Here is a 12463-nt window from a genome sequence, read left to right on the forward strand (position 1 = left end):
TAAAGGTGCAGTGTAATCCTGTAATATGCAGAGTAGTGAGGAAAATTCATTCTCCCCTCACGCCCATCGGGGTCTTAAGCCCCCTGATGTAGCTGATAGGGATCTGGTGTTATCTCCGCAACACAGAACAATTTAACACACTCACCCCGGCGCTCCCACACACACACACATACACACACACATCTACGCATGTAAAACCAGAAATCAACCCCATGACCACCTTTAGCACACACACACACACACACACACACACATTTGCACACAGCTGCTTCACGTCAAAAGGAGTATTCAAATGCACATATGTCGACCCTCTCCATGTTTCTCTGCCTCTCTAGATCACAGTAGAGCTGCAGCACACACACATGCACACACACACACACACACACACAAATGAGTAGCTTCCTCTGACCCTTTCCTCATTTACTCTCTTTCCTTATATTCATCAGTGTAAAATACCACAGTGACAAGCAAACAGAAGCCTGGAGTTTCCTGCACATGTAACAGAAATTGTGGTGAATCCTGGTGGTAATGTGTTTCTTGTATGTTTCTATGTGTCCTAAATTGTGATGAAAATAAAAATACAAAAAATGGAAGTGAAAAAAAAAAAAAGCAAAAAAACAAATGAGTAAATGGGGAGAGGAGAGCAAATGAGAGGGGAGGAGGAAAATTGAGAGGAAATGAGAAGAGAGAAGAGGAGAGGAGATGAAACAGTAGGGGAGGAAACAAGAGGAGAGGAGAGAAAATGAGAAGAGGGAAGAAGAAGAAGAGAGGAAGTAAGAGGAGAGGAAATGAGAGGAGACAAGAGGACAGGAAATAAGGGTAGAGGAAACAAGATAAGGAAATTATTGGAGAGAAGAGGAAATGAGAGGAGACAAAGGGACAGGAGAGGAAACAAGAGGAGAGGAAATAAGAGGAGAGGAAATAAGAGGAGAGGAATTAAGAGGAGAGGAAATAAGAGGAAAGGAAATAAGAGGAGAGGAAATGGGAGGAGACAAAGGAAAGGAAATGAGAGGAGAGGAAACAAGAGGAGAGGAGAGAAAATGAAAAGAGGGAAGAGGTAACAAGAAGAGAGGAAGTAAGAGGAGAGGAGAGAAAATGAGAAGAGGGAAGAAGAAGAAGAGAGGAAGTAAGAGGAGAGGAAATGAGAGGAGACAAGAGGACAGGAAATAAGGGTAGAGGAAACAAGATAAGGAAATTATTGGAGAGAAGAGGAAATGAGAGGAGACAAAGGGACAGGAGAGGAAACAAGAGGAGAGGAAATAAGAGGAGAGGAAATAAGAGGAGAGGAAATGGGAGGAGACAAAGGAAAGGAAATGAGAGGAGAGGAAACAAGAGGAGAGGAGAGAAAATGAAAAGAGGGAAGAGGTAACAAGAAGAGAGGAAGTAAGAGGAGAGGAGAGGAAATGAGAGCAGACAAGAGGAGACAAAAGGACAGGAAATAAGGGTAGAGGAAACAAAATGAGGAAATAATTGGAGAGAATAGGAAACAAGAGGAGACAAGCAGAGAGGAAATGAAAGAAGACAAGAGGAAAGGAAGTAAGAGGACAGGAAATAAGAGGAGAGGAAATAAGAGGAGAGGAAATAAGAGGAAAGGGAACGAGAGGAGAGGTGAGGAAGCCCCAGAGAGCATGAGGGCTTATCCAGAGGAGAAGATCAGGGGACCTGGATGTTGGTTTAGTCTGGCTCTCACTGTTTGTATTGTCTGGTTTGGTTGCTGTTGTTTACTCGAGCTTATATCACTGTGTTATCTGCTAGAAAGTTGTCTGCTGCTCCGAATCTGTCTGAATCGTTTCGCTTCGCCTGTCTTAAGCATTTCGAGGATGCCATACTGTGCAGCTCTCCAGCTTACTATGTGTTCATGCTTACTAGAATAAAGCTTTATGTTTATTCCAGCAGCTTTAAATTTCAGTGATGATCCTCCCTGCTCGTGCCTAAATCAATATTCCTTCTGCGGTTTGTTTTCTGGAAGCCGACACGACTTGGCACGTGAGCGAGGATGACTGTTGATCCTTGGTATGGGCCGTGGTGTTAATTCTTAGCGTTGTAGATCCTGCGCTGTTGATTGTGTCCAGTGTTGACTCTGGAGAAGCGCTGCTTGTTGATTCGGTTGTGTACATCTGCTGTCAGGGCCCCCAGTGGTGGCCTGCTAAACGGGAAGAGCCTGCCTGGCAAAGCAGGGTTGTTTGTCTGCTTCCAAACATATTGATCTCCTGCAGAAGGGAAAACATTAGCGATAGCGTCTGCACAGGCTGGGCTGGAGGTGGGTAAATAGCTTTGTCAGGTCTGGCGAGTCCTCTCTGCCTTGTAGGAAATGAATAGCAGGTGTATTTGCTGAGCGTTTGCAGGAGGGAATCTCCTGCCAGGCTGACAAGGCGGGCAGAACGATGGGATGTCACAGCAGACCCCCGCCCTTTTTCTGGTCATTAATGTGTGTGTGTGTGTGTCTGTCATAAGCTTCTTTCAGGGACAAATTTGAGACTTAAGACCAGTTAAATGGGGACGGCTTGTCCAACTGGGGACAAAAGCTGTGTCCCCAATTGGGGAAAAGCAGATTTTTGGGTCAGTGGTTATGGTTAGGGTAAGTCTCCAGGAAATTAATATAAGTCTATGTAATGTCCCCAAAAGTGACCTAGGAAAACATGTGTGTGTGTGTGTGTGTATCGCTGCATCTAGATCCAGAAATGACCAGAGCATTTCTTTTTTTTTTTTTGGCATGATTCTTTTGTGGGTCAAAAATATTGAATTTCTTTGTCTCTGATCATTAATTCAAAGGATTAAATTCAGATTCTTGTTCTAATATTCAATTTGTTGGCTTGATCGCTCATAATGAATGATAAAACTCCCAGAACCTCCACCAGCTGAGAGGGAAAAAAACTTGGAAAGACTCACTATCGCTAAATCAGTGAGACTAAGAATTAAGCTGCAATGATTAATCGATTAGTTGCCAACTATTAAATTAATCAACAACTGTTTTGATAATCGATTAATCATTTTGAGTCATTTTTTAAAGAAAAAAACATAAATTCTTTAATTCCAGCTGCTCAAATGTGAATATTTTGTTTTTTTTAGTCTTATTGTTGGGTTATGGACTGTTGGTCAAGTGCAACCATGATTGACATTTCTCATCATTTTCTGACATTTTATGGACCAAACAACTAATTGATTAATTGAGAACATAAGTGACAGATTAATTGATAATAAAAATATCAGCCCTAATTGAGAACTATACAATGTAAAACCCTACATAGAGGCTACATCACATCATGTAGAGTGTTTTAAAGTGATTTTATCAAATAGAAAAGAGCGTAAACCAAACTGCTTTGCAATAGAAAACCAGCTACAGGAATTGTTGAATATTTTGAGTATAGAAAACGTCCTTGACCACTTAGTCGACTCTAACAATCACTCACTTCCTTTTGATCAGGTTAAAAATAGTTTATTAGCTCATATTTATTGGTGAAGTAATTTATGAAAATGTATAATTCTGGACTGCTCAACTCGTAGTTACTTTTTTGTGCATATTTACAGTATTTTTCTTCTTTTAAAGGACAAGTCTGTAATAGAGATGCCATTAAATATGAAATAAGAGTGATAAAAATGTAAATACTTAGTTTGACAGCGTATAGATTTACCTTATGATTATAATAAAACATTCTGAGACACCCCCTCTCCCTTGTCTGTCCATTTTTTCTGTATCTGATGTTTACATTTTTTGCTCTAAATTGTATTTGACTCTCTACATTATAATGAATAAACTGTAAATACATTTTAAAAACATCCCAAAACCTCATCTATTGTCTTTGGACATTACTTCCATTTAAACATCAACACACACACACACACACACACACACACACACACACACAGACCGACAGACAGAAAGAGAAGGAGTCCAGGATATGAATATTTAACAGTAGCCTCTTGCAGCGTAGAGCCTGCCAGTCATTGTCAAATAGGACTTAATCTTTTCAATTTCTGGGTGCAAATATTCACACTGGCCACTGTTTGTTGCCCAGATTAATGAGGCTCTCTGCCCATAATCCTCTGCTGCTAATTCAAGTGGCCGCCGGTGCGGTTAGCCAGGGGAGGACGGGATGCTGAGAACACATACATAGCCGAGATTATTTCCCCCCCCCACCCCCCACGCCTCCATCACGACCGCCTCCTCTTCTCTTCTTTTGCTGCCCAGCCTCTCTGAGTCCAGTCCAATTCAACCACAGATCCTCCTCGTTTGCACGCAGCTGACCAATGAAGAATCCTGTTTAAATCTAAGTAGATTAATGTATAATTTATTATAATGGATATTTATTTATAAGGAAAATAAATCTGAGAGTGGTTTGGAAAATATAAATGCATCTGATAATTTGATTAGGATCATAAAATAATTTCTATCTTGTTTGCTTACATCTTGTAGTGGTAATTATGTAATCAGTGTTTTCTCCATGTAACCAATGGTAACCCAGCTGGCTTCCAGTCCAGTCAGCCTTAAAGTGGCACATAGCAAACCCATTTACAAACCATTAAAAAAAAAAAAAGGTACTGAATTATTTTTCAGTATATTTTAATTGAAATACCACAACATTGAATATTTTTGGCATTCAGTTGGATGCAACAACCTCTGAACAGCTGATTAAGTCATATTTTTGTAGGGTGATGAAGGTTTCTTGTCCATTTTAGAAAATACTGTGATTATTTGAAGTTCATCCTTTATGGGAATGAAATGCATTTCTGTTTTACTCTGTGTCTGTCAATCTACTATGATATTTATAGGCCATAATTGATATTTTTTTTATAGTATCAATGTATCAAATGACAATGTGTAATTAATGTGTTGGTCGTGGCTCGTAGTGATGAACCTGCAGAGAATTATCAGAGACTCTGCAGCTCCTCTCGTCTTTATGGAGCTTTATAGTGAGTTTCAGCTCATTGTTTATCTGTCCGGCTGCAACTTTACTGTTTTGCTTCACTCTCAGCGCTCTCATAGCGTCGTTTTCAGTCACAGCAGGAAGCTCTTTTCAGAGTAAAAGCTCTGAAAAGCCACTGTACACTACCTGCTCAGCACCAAACAGCAAACAGACACAGTTAGCGATTAGCTGGTGAACATAGTGGAACATTTAGCAGCTAAAGAGCCAGATATTTCCCTCAGGAGTTGGTTGAGAGCAAAAACAGAGCTAAAAGAGAGTGAATATTGGACTTACATTCACCAGGTGGACAGAAACACGACTCCAAATGAATGATGATGTTGCTCCGTAACTGCTGGATGTGGAAATAAGCAACTGTTTGCTAACAAGTTCAACATATCAGTTTAAAAGGTGACAATATGTCGGTGTTGTGTTCACTACTTGTGAGAACAAGTGGCTCAAAAATCTGTTAATGCAGGTTTAAATAGACACAATAAATCAATCTACAATTTAAAACATTAAAATATGAAATATAAAGGTAGAGAAACAGCAGCAAATCATGTGATTTCCACTGGAGTCAAAGCAGAGATGGCAGTTACTACTACTACTACTACTACTACTACTACTAATACTACTACTACTACTACTACTACTACTACTAATACTACTACTACTACTACTAATACTACTACTACTACTACTACTACTAATACTACTACTACTACTACTACTACCACTACTACTACTACTACTACTACTACTACTACTAATACTACTACTACTAATACTACTACTACTACTACTACTACTACCACTACTACTACTACTAATACTACTACTACTATGTTGGTCTCTTGGTCGCTCCACCACTTTTGTCCTGACTGAAATATCTGAACACATATTATTGGAAGGATTGCTGTGATGTTTTTTACAAACCGACTGTGGTGGTCTTCTGACTTTTCCTCTTCATGCCATCGTTTACTGAAATATCTCAACAACAGTTCGACGGATTGCTATGAAATTTGGCACAGTATCCATGGTGCCCAGATCGATTGAATCCTTATGACTTTAGTGATCCTCTGACTTTTCATTCAGCCTCAAAGAGCCGAGTAAATTTAGCTTTTAGTTAAGATTAGCCATGAACATTTCCTCAGATAACTCTATCTCTGTGGCTGTGATAACTTAATTTTGACAAAATATGTAATTTTTTTATTATTTAGTGCAGAGTACAATAACCAAGATTCAATTTTATGATGATTTTTTCCTCACAAATGTACCCAAACGTACCAACAAAACAGGCGATTTCCTGCCATGAGATACAACACAATGATACCGTCCTTCACTGCGGTTCATACAGTGTGTGTCTGATCCTGCTATTGGCAGTCCAGATAGCCGACTGACCCTCCTGATCCTCCCTCAAGGTGGCAAAGATGGGGCCAAAGGTCAACTTCACACATATGCTCCTCACTCCTACTACCTCGGAGGTGTGAAACATTCTCCCAGTCAGCTGCTTCCTCTTCTTAACAGGAAACTCTCCCCTCCTCTCCTCTCCTCTCCTCTCCTTTACTTTCCTGGTTACTAACCAGAGCTCTTTGACTAAAAGCACCTTCAATCCATCGCTTGGTCCATTAGTGCTGCCAGATGGGGGAGGTTGGGTCCTGCCGGCTGCGTATGACCCTACTCTGATTAATAGAGTAGGTGAGGGCAAAGGTGCAATGCACACCCCCATTCATTACCTCATTAGGATGGCCCACAGTGAAAGGTGATCTCCCTCATTATATCTCAATGACAGGGGCTGAACTCAACACAGTGTGAGCCATCCAGTCAGGCTTTTACTCTCCACAACTACCCAGATCCAATCCACCTGTCTTTTTACACTGTTCGACATAAAGTCACACCACTTTACCCAGCGGTTGACTACAGAGAGGAAATTCAACCTAATGATCAGTTATGCACGGCGACTCATTCTCACCTGGAGCTGAATAATGCTCCAATTATCTATTCATGTGCGTTACATAGGATACCGCATCAAGTATGCGCGTGTATGTCTGCGTGTGTTTGTTTGCACGCAGACTCATGTGTGATTTAGTGCTTACAGGGTGAAAGTTGAATCTGGTTGTTTGAATTAGTCCATTATTCCGGGTAATAAAGAAGGTTATATTTGTGAATTGACATTCCTGCTGTGTTTGTTTTCCTTGATGATAGCTTCCCATTGTGCCCGTCCTTCTAATAAGAACGCATTTATTCAGACGAGGGCAGATTCCTCTTGAGCAAAAGCGCTTCATATAAAAACTAATTCCGTGCCCATCTTTCAAAATAAGTTCCAGGTGGTTTTAATTCAAGAGGAATCTGAAAGGGAAGAGCTGTAAAAAGGAAAAAAATAGTTTTGTGGTGAAACTAGCAGACGTGTATTTTTTAAAACTCAAAATATAAAGACAGCACAAAGAAAAATAACACTTCATGAAGGGGGAAAGGTTTGGTTATACACAGGTGTATGAAATTACACACCTACATACAGATTGGCTTTAAACATGACTGTCGGTGTGGTGATATGGGATGGGAACATGTTACGTCTGTGGAACATTTTACTCAACAAGCCTCCCAACAGACTCACTAAACAAATCTTTGATTGGGACTGTTCAAATAAATACACCATCGGCAAAGGGAGTTATTTTCAACATTTGGTTTACAGTATAAATATAGAGATAAGTTGAAAAATGGTCAGAAGAAAATGTGAAGCAAACCAAAATTGAGAACATATTGTGTAAGCGCACTTGTACCGACCGACAACCTGAACCTGACCAGAGCTCCGAGGTCTGTTTGTGCTCAGTTTAGATCTGGCATCCTGCCTGTTGAAACTGGACGCTCCCATTCAGTCCCAGAGGAGGACAGAAAGTGTCACCTGTGTGATCTGGACAACAAGTCCTCCAAATGAAATGACTAAAATAGGTCATTCTGACCGGGTGCGTTTTCTAATCTGGCAGCAACCTTATCAGCAGGAAAACATCATTTGTCTGCGGTTACAAATCGCTGTTTTTAAAAGAAAAAGATGTTTTATGACGTGACAACGCTGCGGTTCAGGTCTGGTTATGTTTAGACACAAAAAACACTTGGTTAGGTTTAGAGAAAGTTCATGGTTTGAGTTAAAATGATCACTTTGTTAAGGTTAGAGAAACATGTGGTGTAGGTTAAAGTGACGTTTTCTGCAGCGTTAAGGTTAGGGGATGGTCATAGTTAGTTTTTAAAAAACTGTCCCGACTCGTGGTTGGAAACAGGAAATGACCAGCAGTCTCCTGTGGCGAAGTCCACCGTCGGGTTGATGCCTCCATCCGTCCCTCCTATAAGTCGTTTTTCGGCGGCTGACTTTATGATCTATTGTGTTGTTTTTCTTGGGAGCTCAGTCTTGATCTGGACGAGGTTGAGAATGAAATGCATTTTATTTCCTACTGTCCATTTTATCAAGATCTTAGAGTTACGCTTTTCCCAAAAATGTCTGCTTGATGTAACAGATGAATGTAAATGACATGTTTACATACAAGGTGTTTGACATCGCTCAGCTTTTGTTGGATGCTGACCATCAACGTATGAGAGTGTTGTATGTTTGATTTGTTATATATGATACAGTATAATGTGTTCAGGTGTATACAGTACCATGTATTGATTTGCTTTTGTTCTGTGCTTCTTGCTACTGTAGGTAATACAAGTGGTGTCTTGTAAGCCTTCATTCATTCATTCATTAATACATACATACATATATATATATGTTATTTCCATTTTGTTGTCTTCAAGGATAAGTCTGGCAATATTCTATATTTTTCCTATTGTCAACAACCCCTTTAAATACTAAAACCAACATACTTATTCCTCTTTGCTTTATGCTGCATTCACATGGATTCACTCAGACGCCAGACGTTAAACCAGATATCATTTTAGTGGATGAGAGCAAGACGGTAAATTAGGTGATGCCGGTTGATGACATTTCCTTCTTCCACAACAGAATTTAATGGATGTTACGTAGAAACAAGAAAGGCCGACATACAGCAGGCAAATATGTCACTTTATTAAGTTTTATTATTTTTTCAGGCAAGAAAGTAACCATTCAAATTCCCAATATGAGGTCTGAAATAACACCTGTTTGGAAATATGCTTCTACGTTTTCGGATACGTGGGGGAAACCGCTGGCTCGTTCCTGCCTCTCCGTCGGACTTGTTTGTTTTTCCCATCTGCCTGAATCCATGTGGATGCAGCTTTAGAGTTAAATTTTTGTTCTGACGTCATTCATCAACTCTTATGTGTACAACAGGGGAGACCGTTCGTTATGTGTACAATGTCTGTATCAAGACCAGTGTTCTAGTAATGTAATTACTTTTTTCAGTAACGAGTAGTGTAAAGGATTACAATGTGAAATTCAGTAATCACATTACTGTTTCTAATCCCTGTAACACTCTGTTATATTTACACTTGGGGGTTGATATCAGTATGGTCTCTGTGTTCAGCTAACAAACTGCAGAAATGCAGCTAGCTAGCTAATTCCAAGGTTTGCTTATTCACTTGCGTGTTCTTAGCTGGCTTGCTAACGTTGGCTACGTGTTCACCAGGAGTCACTTGATGCTAGTTTAGTTCAGAGTCTGAGGTCGTGTGAATCGTGCTGTTGAGGTCGGGACTTTTGGAGCGCCGTGTGCAGTCGCTGAAGCTACGCTAACGCTAGCTGTTGGATGGTCAGTAAATCCTTCCAAACTGTATCTGCCTGCTTGTTAAACCACAAACGTCTCATTTTCTGTTTCTACGTGTGTTAAATACAAAAGATGCAGTGTGTGTGTGTGTGTGTGTCGGGGGGCTGAGAGCTGACGGCTGAGAAATGAAAGTGATGTAACGTGTTGTTTTTGCTGCTGGGTAATGAGTAAAATAATGTAATTACTTTTGCAAGAAGTAATGTGTAATCAGTAATTTCTCAAAAATTTCAAGCAATTTACCCAACACTGATCAAGACTACAAATATACGCAAAATGCTATGATGGGCGGCTTTTCACCCCCCGTCAACTGTGGTCATTTTAAAGAGTAAAAAACACTTTTACCTTTAGTTGTGGTTGGACGACATGTTGTATGAACTAGTGCTTTCAAGCGTATTCAAACCCTAACACATTGTTGGTTTTCATGGGATTTGTAGCTAGTAAGATATATAATAATATCCTTTAAAGTGAGCGTATGTAAACTTTACACAACAGTGTAAAATCACTGTAGCCACAACTGACAGTTATAGGATTATAGTAAATATTAAAGCATAGTGTAGCACAAGTATTGAAGTGAACTGACTCAGTAATGTCAGTCATACAGCAGTTGCTACCTACAGTTTGCTAACATTAGCACCTGGTCATACCAGACCAATTAAAGCTGCAGCTGCAGAACCTCCGAGTGTATTGAATTAACTAAAAATGTATGAATTCAACATTTCATTCCAAGAGGAAGCATGTGATACTAAGTCGTGCTTTAACTTTATATAATTAGATGTGTTAATTTATGTAAGCAACAGCAGAGAGAGTTCACAATGTCTCAAATGACACGTCTGTGATCGTGTGCGTACGCTTATATGCACATAGGCGCATATATGCTTTAAATGTAACCGAAGCCTTGAATATTTATATATTTGTGAGTGTAAGGTTGGCTGCATCCAGTGGGATAGAGGTGTTGGTGGGCTGAGCAGGAGGAGACGGGAGCAGGGAAAGATAGAGGGGAAAGAGAGAGTCCCTCAGGCGTGTCCGGGCTCTGATGGCTCCCCTGACAACCTCCTCTGTAATGGTCTCCCTCTCTCTCTGAGTGCTGTGAAATTGCAGGCCGGCGCTCTACAGCTGAGGACTCAGAGGAGACAAACGGCCTTTTAATTCAGAGCGCAGAGAGGTGACGGAGAGGGAGGCCCTAAGGGAGGGCTACCAATCAGACATCCATCATACTAACCTCTCCCTTGGGACTGGCCCTGCCAAAGAGGGGCCCTGGAGGTGGTCTTGAGCGTACATGTGTGTGAGTGAGTGCACGCGCATGTGTGTGTGTGTGTGTGTGTGTGCGTGCGTCTTTGGGGTTGGGGTGACACCGCATGCATGGAATGGCGGCTGCAAGGGAAGGAGGAGGAGAGGGGAGGAACCGGTCTGCTCAGGTGTCCGGGGCTGTCACGGTGCAGAGTGGAGGGGAGTGGAGCGGTGAGGTGCGGGTGGGGTAGGGATGGGGGTGAATTTGGGGTGTGGGGATTTTTTTTTTTCTCTCCGTGTCTCACATTTATCTATGCACCTTTTTTTTTCCTCTAAAGATTTATAGTTCTATCCTTCTCTTTTTTTCCCCTTTTTATGGCTTCATTTCAGCTTGTGCTACACAAACACCCACCTCAAACTCTTCACAGAAAGTGTAACTTTTTTTCCTTGTTTTTAACAATATTTTCTGAAACTCAATTATTGCGAACACGAACCTGTATTTCTGTCATCCTGGTTCTGTAGGAGCTTGTAAAGAGGGGCCACTAACAGGTCAGGGTTGTGGACATTCCTTGCAGTGTTTAAATTACTCCTTTTACTCCCTGTGCATTACAAAATTAAAAAAAAAAAAAAAAAGATTGAGAGAGAGAGAGAGACAGAGATGCACAGCTGCAGAGATATTTCATGAAGGCCTCTTAGCAATGAAAGGAGACTGATGCTCAAATCACTTCAGATGTTGATCCTTGAAAAATATGTGTTTTGATGGCCTGGATGCACGTATAAACAGTACAGTAGCGTTATAACAAAGCTCCAATCCTCCGAAAGAAAAGAAAAAAAACGCTTTAGGTAATTGACAAAAAGGCTCATTAAAATAATTCTTATATGATCTGGAATCCTTTATGAATCTTCTTCTGTAACTTTTACCTCAGCTCTAAGGATTTCTGATACTCATTTCATGTGCTGAATAACAACAATCCACCCTTCAGCGCTCCAACCTACATGAAGGCTTCTCTAAAAATGCTTTTTGAAGAAACGAAAGAGACAGGATTTCACCGCCGAGCTTGAATGTGTCGAAGCTTAAAATGATTTCCAAGGTACAGGTAATTGAGCTTCACTTTGGGATTTTTTAAAAATTTATTTATTTTTTTATTCAAAGGACTTTCTGACATTTTGTTGAGAAATGTTTCACTGTGGCGTTGATAGAATGGCTCCTAGATAAATCTCTGTTTCGCCATTAATTAAATGATGGAATAAAGGATCAAACAAATGCATCGTTAAAAGATTATTCTGTAATACATTTTTTTTTTGTATTATTTCTTTAAAGGACAGGTTCACATTTTTCTCAAGTCTGTGTTAAAACAACATTCAGGTGCACATTTGACTCATTTTTCTTGCTATAATCATTCCTCCTGTTCATACTGATCAATAAAAGATCCGTTCTCATTGTACTCTTAATGTACAGCAATGGAGACACAATCCATAGTCCTTGTTTTGTGCAAAAATGTATTCAGAAGTCTATCTGAAGCTAATATGAAGCTTCCAAATGAGTCTTTTTAGTGCAAAATTCCCTCTTTTTGTTTCCCTATTGAGCAGCAGTGAATGAAT

Source organism: Thunnus maccoyii, chromosome 19 (assembly GCF_910596095.1).
Source record: "Thunnus maccoyii chromosome 19, fThuMac1.1, whole genome shotgun sequence".
NCBI classification, from domain to species: Eukaryota; Metazoa; Chordata; class Actinopteri; order Scombriformes; family Scombridae; genus Thunnus; species Thunnus maccoyii.